Source organism: Dermochelys coriacea, chromosome 6, assembly GCF_009764565.3.
Source record: "Dermochelys coriacea isolate rDerCor1 chromosome 6, rDerCor1.pri.v4, whole genome shotgun sequence".
In the NCBI taxonomy this organism is placed as follows: Eukaryota; Metazoa; Chordata; order Testudines; family Dermochelyidae; genus Dermochelys; species Dermochelys coriacea.
The window spans coordinates 76,076,396-76,096,532 of record NC_050073.1 but is presented as its reverse complement, the minus strand read 5'-3'; the positions used below and the strand labels follow the sequence as shown (position 1 = coordinate 76,096,532).

Sequence of the window (20,137 nt, the reverse complement as noted above, 5' to 3'; positions counted from 1 at the left end):
CTCAGGACTGGTAAAGAATATGAAGCAGGGAAATGCATACAAGTGATTTTATTATCTTGTCTAGAGCTATATATTCCTTGTGCTAGCTGAAGTAAAGAATGATTTATTTGTTTTTGGAACCCTTATAAAGTCTGTGTCTACTTTCACTATCATGTATCCATGAAAAAGTGAATTGTAAAGCCAGAGCACCCACAAGGTTGGAGCTCTAGAAAAAGGTGTACTTAAGCTAGAGAAGGGGTGTGTGTGGTGGGTGGGCGGGGGGGGGGGGGAGAAGCACTTGTCCTGAAGGCTTAGGACAGCTGGGACACATGGTTTCATTTCTACGAAGGGATGACAGTCAGCCTGTGTCCAGGAAGTGTGCCAGAGAGGCTAAGAAAAAAGATACTCTGCAGCAAGGGAAGCTTAAGGGTATATTTAGCCAGTGTGGTGGGACACAAACACAGTAGTCTAGTGCATGTCCCGCTGGGGGAGCTCTATCCATGCTGTGTAAGACTCATACTTTGTGTTTGTACAGCTCCTAGCACACTGAGGCCCTGATCTTGAATGGCCTACTAGGCGCTACTGGAATACATACATGACAGTAATCATAGGACACCAAAGAAGAATCTGGTTTAAAGAAGGTAACCATAAAGAGCTTCATCCTTCACTACTAAAATTTATGGGAGTTAGTGTTCAAACTTCAGTGGGATCAAGATTGAGAACCAAAAGGATGAGAATGGGGTAAGGATGAGACGTCCATCAGTTCACTACCCCTTGTGATCTTATGCCTGTTGCATACCCCTCCCAGTTACTTATCGCATATCCTTTCACAGATGAAGTTGTGGGGGACAAACTCAGCTCCCTGTTTCCCTACAAAAAGTTTGGGGAAACTCTGCGAGGGTTGCAGAATTATCCAAAAGATCTTGTTTTTCAGGATTTCCAAGGCAGGAACATTGGGGCCTATAACCTTTTTATTATAAGTTTTAAATGTGATTTTTTTAAATGCTTGGTCCAAAAAAGAAGTAAGAAATACTAAAATGTTCCGATTTCTCTTAATTCCTTTGAATATTTATTTTTGGCTTGTATCTGAAGATTTGTCCATTATCAAACTGTCTCCACAAACAATAAATCAGGAACTTTCTCTTCCACTTCTCTGCTGGGACTTATTTATTACATGAGGACAAAATCTGGTGCTTATAATGTGGTGTTTTTTTGTTTTTGTTTTTTGTTTTTAAAACAGTAATAGCCTGTGATGTGTCAAAAGGATGTGTTAACGCCATCCTACGAAAAGGAGAAAGTGGATCATGAGAGAGAGCTCCTTTGTCAACAAACATTTATTTAATAAATGCACATCAACATAAGTAAATGAGTACAACTGGCTCGTCTCTAAGAGACTCTAAGTTCAGTTTGGGCACCCAGCAGAAAAATCTACACCACTTTTTAATTTGAGACTGGGATGTTGTGGGGTCTACTTTCTCTTATTATTATTTTTTTTTATTTAAAACAAAAAACTCTTCCCTCTCCCAACTATAATTAATGAACCAAGTAAACAATAATTGAACCTGTCAGCACTATTTCATAAATGCTTGACATCCTAGTCTGTTTGTTTATAGTGTGCCCATCATTGTGGTATCAGCAGAGACTGTTCTAGGGGCAGGTGAGCAGAGCAATTTCCCTGTGCACACCAACTTCCAGTTCAAATAACTGCAATTGCAAGAAGGGCTGTTTAACCACTAATAACCCATTGCAAATGTGTCATTTCGTGTGTGTGTGTGTGTGTGTGTGTGTGTGTGTGTGTGTGTGTGAGAGAGAGAGAGAGAAACGATTCATATAGTTTGTAAAGTATTCTTTTGATCCATTGGGCTGAGAGGTACTATATATGATTGTAAGCACGTTTTCCAAAGCTAAAATAGTAACTATGTTATAAAAAGCTATTGAACAGGCGAAGTTGGATTTTCAACTTCATTAGATTTTCCTTTGTTGGACAATTTTGCTGCAGGAGGAGGAGAGACCCTTATTTTCATAACTGACAATTCAAAATTATCTGAACTGCAACAAAATATATCGGATGGAGGTTTGCTCAGAAAGTGAAAAACCTCAGATTAAATACACCTCCTATTAAGGCAGGTTAATTACTAATAATAATAATACAAATAATGGGTCTGATCTACAAATACTGGAAATTGTGGCCCTGCTGAAGTCAGTGTTTTTGTTGTGGGGTCAGAATTTCACCCATAAGCTTTATTTGTGTAATAAATAGCTTGCACAATTGGGCTCGATATTTGTTATGAATTTAGCACCTCTTCTGTTTTGTGATTTATTTTTTTTCTTTGAATGTATTCATCATTTAAGTATTTGCCAAAAAGCTTGGTTGAATAATGTCAAACGATACGGTGTTTGTTCGGTGACTACTTGCTATTCATTATTCGTGGTGTGTGATTGAAGCACTCAAATAACATGATACAGTTTTCACTGTATGGGTAGATGACCGAAGTATTTAAAATTACTAACAGTGACTAACAAATATCCTTTACTCTATAAATTTTTTTAATACAAAAAACTTTCAGAATTCATAAACCTTTATATCCGTGCTCAGTTGTCCATTTACTTATGAATAAGAAATCATATGATTCAGTGAATCATAACCGACCTAGATGCAGCACTTTTATTCATGGAAACTATTCGCTGATTTTAAAAAACCTGTTCAGAGCACTTGTGCCCATCTTATCCATACTTAAACCAAACCTTGCTGGCCTGTCCACAAGGCCTGTAACAACTTATATGCTGCTGCAAGAAATATTTGTGAAAATAAATAAATATTTTCTATAGTTATGGTCTATTTTTCTTTCTTAGAGCTGTCAGATATTTCTGATCAGTTTCCAAACTTTTTCTGTATTGCAGGCATGCTTAAGACTATATAGGGCTTTTGTAGCCAAACCCCGTCCTTCCCAAAAATTGTTTGATGGATGAAAGAATTAAGATCGATGGTTGCCAGGACTGGTTACCCATACCAATTTGTACTGCAATTTATGAGAGCCATGTTTTGATGTTTGCTCTATAGATTTAGAGAAGGAAGGATGCTGGACACACACACAGTAGTAGATCACCTCTGCTAACAAATTCATGGGGCTGCCTTCACTTGGGTTCTAGATAGAACTGCATGGGTCTATCCACCTTTCTTTGAATTGGTAAACAATTTTTAAAAACGTCAAAAGTGAAAATAAGTAAAATTACTTTTATACCACTATTGTGGCAAATAAAACTTCCCTGTAACAGATCATTTTATAGTCATAGAAATATAACAATTAGATTAATATAACCAGCAACTATAATTTAAATGTATGAATTTAATAATCTCTCAATGAGTAGAGCTACCTGATGCATACAAAGACACAGGTTTTTAATTCAGTCTAGTTCCTAGAAAACATCTCTATTTAATACAAGTGAAAATTTGTTTTTTCTTAACAATTTTTTTGGGGTGGGGGAGAGTTTGACCTTTTAACTTCCTATTTAAAATACAACCTCCATCCAACATCACAATATAGGTTCTTTAAACATAAATAGCTTGAGACCTCCAGAATTTAAACGCATGGAGATGACAGCTCAAGTATACTAGAAATCCTAACATCACTTTAAAAAAATTAAATTATATAGAAATATCCTGCATTCCTACTAAGATGTGACAGTATTAGTACCTTTACCTGGAGTGCATAAGTATTTTAAACACTGCTGATCACTGTCTTTTCTCTCAATATGAACAGAGTAAATTAAAAAGAAAACAGAAGGAATCACCAAAATTGATGTGACACTTTTTTTTTTTTTTTTAAAGAAAGGTTTTACTATTACTAATCCCAGGAATTATATTAAATATTGAACACACTGTAGATTGCTTCATTAAAATGTCAAAAAGCAAATGCTATCTGAAGAAAAATTGTTAACAAATATAGGTCTGTCAGGGTTGAAAAGTATATTTGAAGTTAAACAGCTGAAATATATTTATTCTTATTACGTGGACACTTAAATCTTGGCTGATTCTACTGTCCAGGCACCTTGCTATAAAACAAGGCCCTGAAACTGCCATCACATCCATGTGGTACAGGACCTGACAAAGACAAATAGTACTTTTGTGGTTCCTTGATCCCCAGAATCCAAAGGAGCCAGATTAGCTCCAGATAAATTTAATTAGACATCAGTTAGAGCAGCCTCAGGGACCATTACAGCAGCCTGGGGCACTGAACTGTAACAGCTTTCTGGCCAGCAATGGGAAGTGGATATAACCTAGGTTTGGCCCACCCAGTGCATCAACTGGCACAGCTGAGCAAGTGGAAGGGGTGTTGTAATTTTGCTGCTGGTAGAGGCCAAGGGGAAATCAAGGGAGGGAACTGAGGCATGTTTCTACACCTCAGGTGGTGCAGTTTATGCACTTCTCTTCCTCAGAGTTGTGCCTAAAAGCACAAATTTGGCCACTGCATATAGTTTTCTGAAGAAAGGGTGTGTTTTCCAAGAAGTCTGTAGTGATGGACAATTTTATTATATGTCAGAGCTTAGTCTCCAGCTCCAGAATTTCAATTCTACCTTGTGGGGAGGAGGGGTAAACTTTACAATTTCATCTGCACTGCTAAGAAATACAAGCTACCTAAATAACGCTGTACCTGATCTTCTGAAAAAAGCTGTGCCTTTTATGACAGCAGCATACTACTATACTCAATCACACATGAACCTGAAGATCTGGAAGAGGAACCAGAAGGGGGCTGGGAGCTATAAAGTTTGAGGACTGTAATATGGGCTGGAGATCCTGGGCCTAAGCCAACCCTGAGTTCAGGATAAACTCCACTTGAGAGGAATGAGGCGATTCCAGTATAAAAGGAGTGGGAAGTGATACTAAATCTCAGGCAGCTGTGTTAGTGTGTGGAGAATGAGGAAAGCTCTAGAGGCAGTGAAGAGACTGCAAAGGCCCCAGGCACGAGGGTCTCTTACAGTCAAACTAAGATAGACATATAATATAAAAAAAGACCTTGGGTAAAATTTTCAATCACCTAAGTGATTTGGGAGCCTAAGCCCCCTTGACTTTTAATCATTCCCAGTAGGGTTCCTAAGGGACTGAAGTGCTTTTGAAAATTCGACCTTTTGCCTAAACAGGTATTTCAGCCATTAGCAGCCAACCAGGAGTGTAGCTGTACCTATGTAAACCATTTGTATAAACAGGAAAAGTCTCTGTAAGCTGCAGTTTCCACCAGTACTCAAAGCAAGGGTAGGCTACACCAGCTCATTATAGGTTTATAGTAGCTTTCTGTCTATACTAGGATTTCACACTGGTGATCTTACATCACTGGTGAGCTAGCCATGGCTGTGATCATGGGCAGTGGGTGAAGCTTCCCCTGGGGGATACTAGCTCCCTGTCCCATCTCTTGTCTGCCCACACTCCATCCCCACTCAGCCCCCCCCCCCCCGCTTGGCCCCCATGGGGGCAGGGGAGGGTGAGGAAAGATGCAGCGGGTCGGGGAGGTCTCAGAGGATGAGGATGAGGAGGGACAGGGTGAGGAGGGGGCCAGGGCAGGGGAGTCTTGCTGGAAGGGGGTGGGGAGGGTCTCATGGGGAAGGGGTGGAGGAGAGGAGGGATGCGGCAAGCAGTGGGGACCTCCGGAGAGGGGCTGGTGGAGTGGAGGAGAAGAACGAGGAGGGACTTGCCAGGCGGCAGTGGGAGCCTCGGGGAAGGGGCAGAGCAGGGAGGGGTGGAGGTAGAGCACAGGTGGGGCCACCACTGCCCAGGATTGTAGTGGCCTATTATACCTACTGCCCATGGCTATGACTGGGGCAAAGCCCCAGTGAAGATATGGCCTAAAACAGTTTATTTCTTCTACATTCATAGACACGCATTCATCCCGCATAGGTGTGTGTTTTTTTTTTTTAAAAGTCTCCAAAAATTCTTCTGAAAGTGGGTGCAGTTTATGCATTCCTATCTCCAATTAAATCCCTTGAATCGAATCTAAAATGTGAGGCGCAACTAGCCCATATGGCTTCAGTAAGGATAGAAACAAAGGTTATGCAAACACTGTTTGAGCAGCAACTGCAGACTATAGTCTGTGCTAACCATCACTATTAGCTCAGATGTGGGAAATCCTTATCTAATGCACAGGAGTATTGTAAGGTAGCACACCGTGTCAGTAAAAGCATGTACACGGACAGTGCAAGTGCAGAGCTGAACCCTAGTGGAGAGAATAATCTCTGATAATGGAGGTCAGTCAGTTGGGTATGATAACATATAGGTACCTGAACTGCGTATAAAGAGAAACTGCCTCTGTTTCCTCTTTCCAACAGTTTCCTACTCTACCTGTGCATGTCTGTCAGCTCTGGAATGCTCATTATTCATTTATTAAAGAATATATTGTTTGCATATATGCATTCAGTGAATTCAGCAAAATAGCAACCTGAACAGAAGTCCTACCCTGAACACTATTCAGACTCAGTTGGAGATGACTATTACAGATGTCAATATGAAGACAGGAAAAGCAAATGTTATCAACTGTCACGGAGAAAGGAATATGTTAACAAAGAGTGAAAGTGGTAGCCTCCCTTCCAACTAATCAATGGATAAGATACCACTTATCTCCATACAGGAACAGCAAGAAAGCAGCATACAAAGATGGTATCACTGCAAGTGTCCTGTACAGTTCATTGGTGCACAGAGTCAGCCTATAATAGTCATTTGAATTCACATGCAGGCTTGCTTGTGTGGACAGCAGAACAGACTCTGGGAAGTGTTGTGTTTTGTTTTACTGAATCAAAAGAAATTTGCACATAAAAGCCACGTCCAGGTTAGTTAACCCTGTGGTTCGCTCAATATTGTCTTTCCAGTACTCCTAAACAAATCTCAACTGTATAATTAAATCCTCGGAAGAAGTGTCCCTTATATCTTGCAGCTCACAAAAGCTTATGCTCAAATAAATTTGTTAGTCTCTAAGGTGCCACAAGTACTCCTTTTCGCAAATACAAACTAACACAGCTGCTACTCTGAAACCTGTGATTATATCTTTAAGGGATCAGCTAGGCTTGACAAGTGTCAAATATACTCATAGCTGATATAGTTTTCGGTACCAGTTATCTACTCTCCATTTTCTATATCTCAGCCTACCTCCTTTCCAGAACACACATCCCAACAGAAGTTTTTAAAGCTTCCCAAGCTTCTTCTGTGCCAGTAGGCAGTGCGCAGACAGTTGGCTTTTTAAGGTGGGAGCCTTAAAGGCATTCTAGTTTAATTACATACATTATTCTTCTGCACAACCAGGAATGAGAGGCACAGACATGCGTGATAAACATTAATCTCACACTAGGTTGAAAATGGATTGCAATAATGGATGTCAGTACTATGTTAGTGATGGAATCAAAAATGTGAGGGTTATAAGTTGACACTGGACCTCAATGCCACACTTAATGCTAACTTACCCACCATGTGTACACAAAACAGTTCACAGGTTTCAGAGTAGCAGCCGTGTTAGTCTGTATTCGCAAAAAGAAAAGGAGTACTTGTGGCACCTTAGAGACTAACAAATTTATTAGAGCATAAGCTTTCGTGAGCTACAGCTCACTTCATCGGATGCATTTGGTGGAAAAAACAGAGGAGAGATTTATATATATACACACACACACACAGAGAACATGAAACAATGGGTTTATCATACACACTGTAAGGAGAGTGATCACTTAAGATAAGCCATCACCAACAGCAGGGGGGGGAAGGAGGAAAACCTTTCATGGTGACAAGCAGGTAGGCTAATGTGAATGCCAGCAATGCCCCTCTGCCATGTACATTGGCCAAACTGGACAGTCTCTACGTAAAAGAATGAATGGACACAAATCAGACGTCAAGAATTATAACATTCAAAAACCAGTTGGAGAACACTTCAATCTCTCTGGTCACTCGATCACAGACCTAAGAGTGGCTATACTTCAACAAAAAAGCTTCAAAAACAGACTCCAAGGAGAGACTGCTGAATTGGAATTAATTTGCAAACTGGATACAATTAACTTAGGCTTGAATAGAGACTGGGAATGGATGAGTCATTACACAAAGTAAAACTATTTCCCCATGGTATTTCTACCCCCCACCCCACCCCCCACTGTTCCTCTGATATTCTTGTTAACTGCTGGAATTAGCCTACCTGCTTGTCACCATGGAAGGTTTTCCTCCTTCCCCCCCCTGCTGTTGGTGATGGCTTATCTTAAGTGATCACTCTCCTTACAGTGTGTATGATAAACCCATTGTTTCATGTTCTCTGTGTGTGTGTGTATATAAATCTCTCCTCTGTTTTTTCCACCAAATGCATCCGATGAAGTGAGCTGTAGCTCACGAAAGCTTATGCTCTAATAAATTTGTTAGTCTCTAAGGTGCCACAAGTACTCCTTTTCTTTTTGCGAAAACAGTTCACAGTTTCTCAGTTGTGGTGGTAGATGAACAATTCTGTAGGAATACTAATACTGCTATATAATTTTTGACTTTTGAGGGGATCAGCTTTAGCCCTCCAGTTCCTGACATCATTGTATTTCTCATATAAATGTATTCCTTCTTTTTAAATATAACCTTTTAAGTGACCTTAGTGCTTGCAAAAGATGACATACTATTGAATCCACTGAAAAATTAAGTCCTCTGCTTATCACAAATCATCTACATTGAAGCTAATGTGCTTCAACCCTGACCTGGAGAGATTTTTATGCTGATGGGGTAGCTTATTCACTCTTTGGCCTCTCTTCTGTGACTGTCAACAAGAGTGCAAATTAACACCAATTATTGTACTGTTTTATGTATTGGGCTGAGAACACCAACTCATTTTCTACAGGCCACCACACAGCTGACCTGCTTCCGCTTAATCAAGTGGCTCAGAGTAGAAAGGGTCTGTATCTCATTAATAAGAGATTGACCCAGCCAGTCTCCCATTACTTCCTTTCACAAATCCATGTGTGTTTGTTTTCTCATCAAATAAAAAGGGTCAAATTTTCTGCAGGTGTAACTGTTGACATCAATGGAGTTATGCCCGGAGTGAATTTGATCTATTCAATCGGTTAAGAACAGCCATAATGGGTCAGACCAGTGATCCATCTAGTCCACTATTCTATCTTCTATCAGTGGCCAGTACCAGATGCTTCAGAGGGAGATAACAGAGCAGAGCAATTACTGAGTGATCCATCCCTTGTCTTTCATCCCCAACTTCTGACAGTCAGATGTTTAGGGACACTGCATAGGGCTGTGTCCCTGTCCATCTTCAGTGATCACCATTGATGGATGTAGGTTCAGGAAGGCTAATCCTTCTTTTGAATTCAATTATACTTTTGACCTTCACAACATTTCCTGGCAACAAGTTCTACAGGTAGACTGTGCATTGCGTGAAGAAGTATTTTGTTATGTTTGTTTTAAGTCTGCTGCCTACTAATTTCAGTGGGTGATTCTTGGGTTCGTGTGTTATGAAATGGGATAATTTTCTTCACACCATTCATGATTTTATAGACCTCTGATATCCTCCCTCTCCTTCCCCTGCACCCAGTCATGTCTTTTTTAATCTCTCCTGATATAGAATCTGTTCCATAACCCTAATCATTTTTGTTGCCTTTCTCTGTACCTCTTCCAGTTCTAACTTTTATTTTCTTGAGATGAGACAACCAGAACTGCACATATTTCATGTGTGGGAATGCTGTGTATTTGTACAGCGACACTATATTTTTCTGTCTTCTTTTCTATCCTTTTCCTAGTAGTTCTAACATTGTTTAGCCTTTTTTTTTGACTGCTACTGCACACTGAGCAGACTTTTTCTGAGAACTATCTTCAATGATGCCAAGATCTTTCTTGAGAGGAAACAGCTAGTTTAGCGCCCCTCCCCTCCCATCATTTTGTATGTATAGTTGGGAATTTTTCACCTCAATGTGCAGTATTTGCACTTACCAACTCTGAATTTCATGTGCCATTTTGTCACCCAGTCCAGTGAGATCCTGTGGCAGAATGCACCCCTATATTCATCCCCTATACTCTTGTAATAACCTTGGTACAAGGAATGCCTTGTGAGATATCATTTGAAAACTCATAACTTTCTTATTTGCAATATCATGGTAAAATGCATGTTGCAACATTATGCGTAAAGTTATGAATATAAGCTGAAATCATGACTGAGGTGTGTTTCACAGATAAATCTGGGGAGGGACCAGTTTATCAAAGACAAAGGTCAAGCTGACACCCTACTCAGCTGTCAACAAAATTGATAGGCCATCACCTATCAAGCAGTCATTCTTTGACAAGAAATGGGGACGAGGCAAAGATCTGCATCTTGCCAAAGAAATGGCATAAGGTCTCCTTCCTCCACTGAAGCATGGTTCTCAGCTGGAAATCCTTTTCAAAGAAAGATTGAAACTATTAAAAAAAAAAAAAAAGAGGGGGGGGGCAAACACCCCAGCTCATTCTCTGCACCAGAGAAGACAAAGGAAGCAGCCATTGGATTCTGGAGGAGGGGTCCTGACCTGAAAGCTTGGTTAGTAATGCTATTGGAAACACATGGTGAGAAACTTTGCTTGGAATTGAATAGTTTCCTAAGCTAGGCACTAGAAAGTATTTTTATCTTTATTTTCTTGTAACCATTTCTGACTTTTATGCTTCATTGCTTATACTCTTTGTAGTTTAATAAACTTGTTTTGCTTTTATCTAATTCAATGTGTTTTGTTTAGGTAATTCCATTAAGGGGGTAAACCTTTGTATATTGTTCCCTTAAAAGAATAATGGACATAATATATTTGGACTCTCCAGGAGAGAGTTGGACAGGACATATATTTCTGTTGGAAAATACAGAACTGGGAATGTATTGGGGTCACCCTGCTACATAACCACAGCTGGTGAGATCCAAAACCTAACCCAGGTTAGGCTGGGTGGCAGGCTGCAAGACACAGACACCCGGGGTGTGACTTGCATGCTGCAAGACTGTTTGAGCAGCCCAGCTGCGAGCTACCACCAGCAAGGTATGTAAGGCACCCAAGGTTGCAGGGCAGGGGAGACGCAGCCCTTCGCTGGTCTGGATTGCACCCCAGTCTGTCACAAATCCTTTTGTAATTCTTCACAATCACATTTGGACTTGATTATCTTGAGTAACTTTGTATCGTCTGCAAATTTTGTCACCTTACTATTCACCCCCTCTGTTGATGAGCTCAGGTCCCAGTACGATACTGGGGGGGGGGATCCTACTATATACCACTTTTCATTGTGAAGACTGACCAGTTATTCCTACCCTTTGTTTCTTATCTTTTTACCAGATAAGAGGATCTTTTATCCCAGGACTGCTTACTCTCCTTAATAGCCTTTGGTGTGAGACCTGTCAAAGGCTTTCTGAAAGTGGGGATCACCCTTGTCCACATGTGTAACACCATAAAATAATTCTAATAGATATGTAAAGGGAAATCATGCCTCATCAAAGTTGTTCCAACATATCATGTTGTGTCTGATTCTTTTCTTTCAACCAACTTGCCTGGTCCTGAAATTAGGCTTACTGGCCTCTAATTACCAGGATCACCTCTAGAGCCATTTTTAAAACAGTGTTACATTAGCTATTTTCCAGTCAGATGGTACAGAGATTAATTTAAGCAGTAAGTTACATACCACAGTTAGTAGTTCTGCAATTTCATATTTGAGGTTCTTTCAGAACTCTTGCATGACTACCATCTGGCCTTGGTGACTTATTACTGGTTAATTTATCAATTTGTTCCAAAACCTCCACTGACACCTCTATCATGGATAGTTTCTCAGATTTGTAGTACAAAAAGAATGATTCAAATGTGGGAATCTCCCACAGATCCACTGCAGTGAAGACCAATGCCAAGAATTTGTTCAGCTTCTCTGCAATCACTTGTGGCACCTTAGAGACTAACAAATTTATTTGAGTATAAGCTTTCAGGTCTCTGTGGGTTAATATGTTGGTCAGAGGTGTGTTGGAAATATTCCTTGAGTCGGAGACATCTAAAATAGGATTCTAGGTCACCACAGAACTGTATCATGTTCGTGGGGGTGGAGGGGCAAAAGGAGAGGCCTTGAGATAGGACAGATTCTTCTGCTGGGCTAAGAGTATAGTTGGATAGATTAACAATATTGCTGGGTGGGTTACGGGAACCACTGTTGTGGCCCCTTGTGGCATGTAGTACAGATGAAGTGAGCTGTAGCTCATGAAAGCTTATGCTCAAATTTGTTAGTCTCTAAGGTGCCTCAAGTACTCCTTTTCTTTTTGCGAATACAGACTAACATGGCTGCTACTCTGAAACCTGCAATCACTTTGTCATCTTTGAGTGCTCCCCTAGCACCTTGGTCATTCAGTGTCCCCACTAATTGTTTGACAGGCTTCCTGCTTCTGATATACTTAAAAACAGTTTTAGTTTTTGTATCTTTTTGCTAGTTGATCTTCAGATTTTAATTAGGCAAGCCAAAAAAAATAATAAAATGTTATACTTGACTTGCCAGAGCTTATGCTCCTTTCTAATTTCTTCACTAGGGTCCTGTTTCACTGGGGCCTGACAGTAGCAACTGTCCTTCAAGGTAGAGCTGCTCAAATAAAATAATATATTCATAAATGTGTCTGAACATTATGAGACCATCTATGGGGGTAGTAGAATAAAACACTTTGTTTACAAATAATTTATGGATTCATAGATTTCAAGGCCAAGAGGGCCCATTGTGACCACTGTTAAAGGGCTTTCCCTTCACGCCCTCCACTAGTTCTTGTCACACAGACAGAAAGCAGAAATCCAAAGTGCAGACAATGCGATGTTTATGGGGGTTAGTTCCAAGCCAGCATGTCCACAGCTCTACACGCCAGCAGAGTCTGGTTCCCAGTGTTCCAATCCCAGCTCTGACACCGTAGAGCATTTACCCCATGACCCCCTTCCCAGCTCTGACTCCCCAGAGCCTTGCCTGGGTCCCTGTTCCCCAATCCTCATTCTCATTTCCCACCTCCTCCTCCACCTCCTCCAGGCCCAAATATACCTGCAATGCACACCCTTGGTCCCACACCTTACAATTTAGGGTCATGATCCATTTTGGGTCTGGGGTCTTCATCCCACCCCTTTGTACCCCATGGGAGGGGTAAGAAGTGAGGTTGTACTCTGGGCAGGGATGGGCATTTCTTTCGTCTTCTAGTGTTTTATACCTCCCCACAAGCCCGTTTGTCTCTCCCAACTGGTTGCTTGACTTTGTCCCTTGTTTACACATATTGGTATCAGAGTATCAAAAAGTCAAACCCAGAATTTTATGCCAGGCTAACAAACAGACCTATATACTAACATTCCACCCCTTTATTTTATTTTCTTGTGGGACCTTCTTGGACAGGTATCCCAGGGGAAAAAGCATAGGACATATGGCGGCATATTTCCAGAAAGGGCCAGTTATCAAGGTAGAATGTGTTGATGCTCCATGTCCCCTACCCCCTGAGCCATATGGTACCCTGCACCTTCCCTCGTATGGACATACTGCACGTATATTCCAATTAGTGTGTCAGACTCCCCATAGGAATGGGCCCAAGAAGGTTGGGTCTGGATTATCTGTTACAGTTTGGCAGAGGATCATTTACATTACTTATATGTGACAATTAATTGTACCTTGTGGGCCTGTGCCCTCTTTAACCACCGTAGTATACATTGCAAAATTAGCATACTTGACAATAGGCCAATTGCCACAATAATCCAGGGTAATATTGTCAGTCCTGACCGTTGTAATATAGTTGAATATCTGGGCCACCACCAGAAACTTTTAACACCATTCTGGAGAAATGTGTAAACAAGGGACAAAGACACTGTGATGTTGCTTCTATCTAGTCAGCTGGATTTAGTAGTACAATGGGAACAGATAAGAGCAGTTAAAGTGTTACTCAAGAGCTTACTTACTTTAAGATTGTCTCAACCCCTATCTCAAGGCATAGTCAAGCAACCAGTTGGGAGGGACAAAGGGGCTTGTGGGGAGATATAAAACACTAGAAGACCAAAGAAATGCCCATCCCTGACCATAGCACAACCTCACTCCTTACCCCTCCCATGGGGTACAAAAGTAGTGGGATGAAGACTCCAAATCCAAAATAGAACATGACCCTAAGTTGTTAACAGCAACAATTGTGATTAGCAGCACGCCTTGCACCTGTAAGATGCATTCAATGTAATTTATCCATCCTCCTCCTTAATCCATTCTGTGTTTTTTCATTTGTGTGAAATTAACCCATTTTTGCCCTCCATTCTCCATTTTCTTATGGCAGCAAGCTGGGCCTCAATCAGTCAAGGACTAGGTAAGGGACCTTCCATTTAGGAGCTGGGAATAAATGGTGTTGTCCTGGAATCCAGCACATGACATGACCTCCCACCTTGGGTAGACCATGCTCTCCAGGCAGGTTATACCATTCGGTGACCTTTGCTGCTATATGTGTTAACCCTCCTTGTACAATATATACCAAAATAACAGTAATAACAAAACACACAACACAATTTTCGTCGTGACAGTAGACGCATAGCTTTCTGGGCTGTTCTACTGATGCTAGCTTGCCTATAGAGTGTCTGAAAAACAAAAGAAACATTTCCCAGACCCTTAGTGGGGATTATTGCTTAAAAATACCCCTTCCTTTTACCAATTTCCTTCCTGATTGCAGGAAAAACAGAATAATTACCTCCATACTTTTCTTGATTTGTTCTATAGGCAGGCTAGTGTATTATCCCACTCTTCATTCATGAAATTCATGAGGTGGTGTACCTCAGTTTTCCCTCTTGTACAACACACGAGGTTTGTAATGTTTTTTCTGCTGTGCCAAGCTTTAAGGTTATTCACAGGTAATAGCTGAGAGGCAGTATTATCGTGAAACCTTTGACATGGTTTGCTTTTTGCTTTCAATTACCATTTTTAGCATATTTAAAAATTTTCCCCAAAATCATACACATTATCCATTATTACAGGATTACTCACGAGCATTTTTCCCAAGGTTTAACATTGTTAACAGTTTGATTACTCAGAACCACCTCAAGGCTCAGTGTTTCTGACTGCTTTTTCTACATTTCACCCCTGCCTTTGCTTCAGAGGTACACTTTCTTAACTTTTTGGATCTGGGCTCTTCATCCTACCCCTTTTGTACCCCATGAGAGGGGTAAGGAGTGAGGTTGTGCTCTGGTCATGGACTGGCATTTATTTGGTCTTCTAGTGTTTTATACCTCCCCACAAGCCCCTTTGTCCCTCCCAACTGGTTGCTTGACTTTGCCTTGAGATCGGAGTTGAAGCAATCTTAAAGTGTCCTCTCCAGTAACACTTTAACTGCTCTTATCTATACCCATTGTATGAACAAATCCAACTGACTAGGCAAAAGCAACATCACAGTGTCTGTGTCCCTTGTTTACACATTTTAGTATAAGAGTATCAAAAATTCAAACCCAGAATTCTATCGCAGGCTAACAAACAGACCTATATACTAACAACCACCTAATCTGATCTCCTGTATAAAACAGGCCCTACTTTCCCAAAATAATTCCTAGAACATATCTTTTAAAAAAAACATCTAATCTTGATTTAAAAACTGCCTGTAATGGAGAATCCAGGATGACCCTGGGTGAATTGTTCTGATTGCTCACAATTAAAAATGAATTATTTCCCATCTGATGTTGTCTAGTTTCAACTCCCAGCCAATGGTTAGTGTTATAACTTTCTCTGCTAGGCTGAAGCGACCATTATCAAATATTTTTTCCCCATGGATGCACTTAGAGACTATTAAGTCACCCTTAACCTCCTATTTTGCTAAGCTAGATTGATTGATTCAAGGAGCTCAGTCACTATAAGGCATGTTTTCTTATCCTTTAGCCATTCTTGCGGCTGTTCTCTGAACTCACTCCAATTTATCAACATCCTTCTTGAATTGTGGACACTAGAACTGAACGCAATATTCCATCAGCAAATGCACCAGTTCCAAGTACAGAGGTAAAATAATCTCTCTACTCCTACTTGAGATTCCGATTCATTTATCCAAGGATTTACTCCTGGGGGAATTCTGCACTAAAAAAATTCTGCACACAATATTTGAAAATTCTGCATATTTTATTTGTCAAAATAACACAACATGACCACACCAGTTTAAATTATTTTGGTTATTTATTTCAAAATACTTGTCAGCAAGTATGTCTGTAACAGTACAGACAACAAAAAAGATTCCAGATTTTTTTTTTTGACAAATAGATTCCTTACTAGGCATATTAATACAGAGCTTTGAGTAATTCATTTAAGTTATAATACAGAAGTATTGTACACTCTGAGAAGTAGTGCAAAGGCTTGGGGGAGTTGAGATAATGGAGCCACTGAGGGAGAAGGAAGGAATTGCTGGGAAGGAGCCTGGGAGTGAATCTGGAGGGTTGTTGGGTTTGGATGGGAAAAGTATGGAACAGGGCTTTTTTGGGGAGGGAGGATTGTTAGAGATTTGGGGGGCCTCCCTCTTGTAGACCCTGACTGACCCCTAGCCTCTCCTATTCAGTCAGGCACATCTGCTCCTCTTCCCATGTGGCCCTGGACCACTGTTCCCTCTAAGCTGTGCGCATGTGCGCGTGCACACAGATCCTAAACCCCGTGCACACAGCGAAACACCGCACACACAAAAATTTGCACAGAAGAAATATTTTGTACACACAGCCTGTCAAAAATTAGAGGGAATATTGCCCTGCACCCCTATTCCCATTCAGTCCTGCCCCAATTTTGTCACCCCACTAGCCCTTCTGAACTCCAGTCTGTGTGACTCCCCCCTCCAGCAGCCCCGTTTGCCCCACTCAGCTTGTCCCCACCATATCCCATGCCTCCTCACCAGCCCCACAGGCAGGGCACTGTGAGGAAGGTAGCCTTTCTCCCTCTCTCTCCGTGGCTCGCTGATCCAGCCTGTGAGCCTGGTGGCCTCTTCTGGTGCCACTTGGTGGGCAAAAAGTATAATTGCAGCTTTCCTTCACCTCTGTGGCAGAATCAATTATTCTACAGGGAAAAAAAATCTGTGGGGGACATTAATTCTGCACTTGTACAGTGGCATACAATTCCCCCAGTAGTAAAGGATTGCATTAGTCTTTTTGGTCACAGCATCACAGTGGGAGCTCATGTTCAGCTGATTATCCACCACAAGCCCCAAACCTTTTTCAGAGTCACTGCTGCTCCAGGATAGAGTCCCTGCCCTTATTCTTCTATTCCTGGATATGTATATTTAGCCATATTAAAACACACATTTTTTTGCTGGTATTCAGCTTACCAAGTGATCCAGATTGCTTTGTATCAGTGAACTGACCTCATTTACTACTCCCCCAATTTGTGTCATCTGCCACCTTTATCAGTGATTATCTTGTTTTCTTCCAGGTCATTCCTAAAAATATTATATAGGATGGGACCAAGAGCCGATCCCTGTGGGATGGCGCTAGAAATCCATCCATCTGATGATGATTCCCTGGTTAAAATTACATTTTGAGACCTATCATTTAGTCATCTTTTAATCCATTTAATGTTTGTCATGTTAATTTTCTATCATTCAGATTTTTTAATCAGTGTTGTGCAATACAAACTCAAACACTTTACAGAAGTCTAAGTGTATTACATCAACACTATTTCCTTTATCAGCTAAACTTGTGATGTCATCCAAAAAAACTGTTATTGACCGGATCTATTTTCCATAAAACCATGTTGACTGCCATTCATTATATTACCCTCCTGGGAAGTGTAACAGGCCTTAAAGGAGGTATACATTTACATTTACAACGATTAGTTGTCAATAGCTCTGGCTGCCTGGAATTGAGAGAACTCTGACCACAGCCCATTTCTTCAAGGAAAGTCCAGTATGCCAGAGTCTACGAGTAAGGCCATGAGTAAGGCCAGGCAGATCAGGCCATGCTATCTCTGTGCCACCCAGATTATTCCCTCATTTGGGTAAATCCTGTACTAGCCAGATTCACTAGTAAAAAGCAGACTTAAAGGGGCAGAAGATGTGACTCTACAGTGCTGTGTGACAGTCTTATGTTTATTGGGTTGGGGGAAATAACCTTTCCAAATAGGCAACTTTTGTTCTGGGGGACTGTAGAGGTAAACCCTGTATCAGTAGCAGCTTGCCTATGCAACCCGGTACAGTTGTAAAGTGAATGTTTGTGTATGGGGAGATGGTCTACAAACTGCTGAACCAATGGACTACAACCCTACAGGCACGCTGTGTCAAGATTGTGGAAGAAGATGCTGTCCCATCAATCCTTGTATATGTCAGCATGAGGAATATGATTTGGCCCTGTCTCTTCCCCCTTGCACCCAGTAGATGATAGAATCTGGACAACTAACATTACATGAGCAGCTTCTGGGGAGGAACACATGTCATTGCTCCTTCAAATTTGTTAATGGGAAGATTTGTGCCATATCCAGGACCCAGTCACCACCAACACATTAAGGGGTAATTGAACCCTTGAGGACAAAGATGGTGAATCTCTGAGCAAACACTTCCCCATTACAGTACTTCACACAGAGACCCTTATAGGCCAGCATGGTAAGTATTGTATTTTGCAAAAAAAAGAAGTGCTAACAAAACATTAAATTATCACATTTGGTAACCTATAGAAAGGCAAGTCAGGAAGGACACTGACAGTCATTTGGTTTTGGTTCTGTGGTTACCTGTTGTGTGTATTCATGTTCCATTCAGTTTAATGGTCTAGTGCTAAAGCAAGTATTCCTGTTGACTATAGATTGAATTCAGTCAGTAATCAAATGGTTAAACATTTTAAATGTCTACATGCTTAAATTAGATTTTATTAAGCCAATTATTAGAGGCTAAATAATTACCATTAGATTATTGAAAGCGTATTTGTTGAGGATTAACTGTGCAATAGGTGCTTATTAAGATTATGTGAAACAAGAAATAATAATGCAAGTTTTATTTATATAATAACCCCCAGTGCTACACGGAAGCTCGTCCAGTGGTATGCAAATAGTTACACTTCAGAACTGAATGCCGTCTATGCAAAATAAGAGTAAATCTTAAACTGTAGAAAAATTGTGATTTTTTTTTCCAGACATAAATATTCTCCTCCTCACTTTCTCTGTCCTACAACTTTTTAAATCCTTGGGAAAATATTATAAGAGAACTGTCATATCTTTAGCTGTGCTGTCTGGCAAAGTACCAGTGTGTTTGTGGAATTTATGGTGTTACTCGGTAGCATTTCTTGCAAACAGCTCAGCAAATATGACACAAGTTTTCTGGCTCTCTCTCCAACTACAAAATAAGAAAAGGAAGTAGAATCCTGTTTTTATTACCTCCAGTCTCTAAAAGTACAAGGTTTATTTATGTGTATCCTTAGTGGATACAAAGCAAAGATATGTAACACTAAGACTCTGACACAGTATAGTTGTTTACAAAAATAAAATTAATGTTCTACCTGACACTATCTACCATCTTCTAAAATTATGATCAACACAACCCCCACCTTCAGTTGTATGGGTAAAGCTGTTTCTTTGTGCTGTTCATCACAAGTACAATAATGCATATCTCTGCAAAATAACTCCTCACTCTGAGACATTTATTATAAAGAAAATGGGAACCCTCGTAAACATCACTATTTACCACCCCAAACCTGAAGTCAAAACCAAAGTATGGAGGGATTAGTTATTAGATATAAACAAAGCATTAGGGATGAATTCTGTCTTGAAAATCCATGTGTACTGCATGGCTTATTGACTGAGGGGGCTAGTGAATTGTTGTTGATAATTTGTTAGTATTGCAATAGTTCCTGGGGTCTCCAGTCAGAGAGCTGGACCTGGGGTGACAGAATGGTGAGTGGGGCAGGGGTCCATGGCCCCCTCACTTTTAAAAGTAGGAGGGCTATGCCCCCACATTTTTTACCAGCCATAAGGGCGAGTGGGGGGGAGGGGCAGAGATGAGTAGGAGCAGGGCCTCAGTGGAAGGGGTGGCGTGAGGGAGTGGGACCACGGTTCAGGCACTAATGGCTTCCCTCACTTTTAGAAAGCTTCCACTGCTCCTGGATCATGCTAGACACTGTACAGACACAGAAGAAAAGACAGTATTGGCCCCAAATAATTAACAGTCTGCAAAAAAACTAACCAAATAGGAATAGATGAAAGAAAGAAGAAATGCAAACTTATCAAAAGTGAAGAACCTGTTAGTTA

General features: G+C 40.8%; 1 long non-coding RNA gene across 1 annotated transcript; it reads left to right on the top strand.

The window, feature by feature from the left end:
* Positions 1-511: 511 nt before the first annotated feature.
* LOC122460551 lies at positions 512-6,694 on the top strand. Its single transcript, XR_006281919.1, has 2 exons — positions 512-620; positions 6,298-6,694. It is a non-coding gene; the product is annotated as an uncharacterized LOC122460551 (long non-coding RNA).
* Positions 6,695-20,137: the final 13,443 nt, after the last annotated feature.